The sequence below is a fragment of the Octodon degus genome, unplaced genomic scaffold, assembly GCF_000260255.1.
Source record: "Octodon degus isolate 3935 unplaced genomic scaffold, OctDeg1.0 scaffold00062, whole genome shotgun sequence".
Lineage (NCBI taxonomy): Eukaryota > Metazoa > Chordata > Mammalia > Rodentia > Octodontidae > Octodon > Octodon degus.
Window position 1 is genome coordinate 10,873,194 of NW_004524638.1, and position 1,143 is coordinate 10,874,336.

Consider the following 1,143-nt stretch of genomic DNA (forward strand, 5'->3'; position numbering starts at 1 on the left):
TGTGTGTATGGACACAGCAGGTGTCCATAGCTGTGACCTCGTCTTGTCCTTTGCTTCACCGGCCACTACAGGCCTCAGTAAGTTGGGAGCAGTGGGTCACAGAGGTTCACTTACTATGGGTCCACTGCCCATCTCCAGACAAGGGGCCTCGGCCGTGGACAGACTCACGAGCAAATGTGGACAGCCAGCCGGTTAACTTAATCCTGCTCAGCGCCACCTTGTAGCTGTCTCCAAGAGCCTTTCCATGGAGCTGAGGCACTCATTAATATGACTGGACACAGATAATGTAACGCAACGCAGAATTTCACTCATAACAAAGAAATTCCTTGTATTTTAGCCCCGGGCTGGCTCAAGAAATATAAATTCCAGAGGAGCACAAGACTCAGAAGCCACAAGCGGGGGCATAGCCACCTTTCCCCAAATGTTGGAATTGATTTTGGAGACCAAGTGATCTTGTTTGCAAAGCTGATATTAGAAACAAGAAAACTGAGCGACTGAGGAACAACACGGCATCCCAACTGTCGGTCTGGAAGATAAGAGAATATAATGCCAATTTTAAGAGAAAGGATCTCCCTGAAAAAGCTAAGGATATCTTCAGCGAAGCTCGTCTTTGTCTCAACAACTCTGACCACAAGTGGCTCCACACTTTGGTCACCAAGTACTGCTTCCCGGACATGGTCTGGGACCTCAGGTACGAGACCGTCCGCTGGAGCTTCGTGGAGTCTTTGGAGCCAGCCCGGGTGGTTCAGGCTCGCTGCTCCAGCATGGTGAGCCAGGGCAGCCTGTTTGGCCAGGTCACAGTGCGCATGCACTCGCGGCAGACTCTGGCTAGCTACGACCGGTTTGGCCGGTTGATGTATAGGCAGGAAGATGTGCCCAAGGAGGTCCTCGAGTATGTGGTGTTTGAGAGACACCTGACGGATCCCTATGGGGGCTGGAGGATGCACGCCAAGATCGTCCCCCTGTGGGTGCCCCCAAAGCAGCCCATTCTTAAGAAGGTAGTGATTCCCGGCCTCCAGCTGCAGCCGGGGAGAACCAAGAAGAGGGCCGTGGAGAGGCCCCCAGCGCTCAGCTAGCTTGATGGGACGATGAAATGTGAGTGGTGAGGCTGCTGGAGACCACCTGTGGTCCCCACCCTTGGGC

The 1,143-nt window shown here is 53.6% G+C and overlaps 1 pseudogene; it reads left to right on the forward strand.

Annotated features, from left to right (window-relative positions):
• Positions 1 to 7: 7 nt before the first annotated feature.
• On the forward strand, positions 8 to 1,081 carry LOC101575976 (annotated as a pseudogene).
• The last annotated feature ends 62 nt before the right edge of the window (positions 1,082 to 1,143 follow it).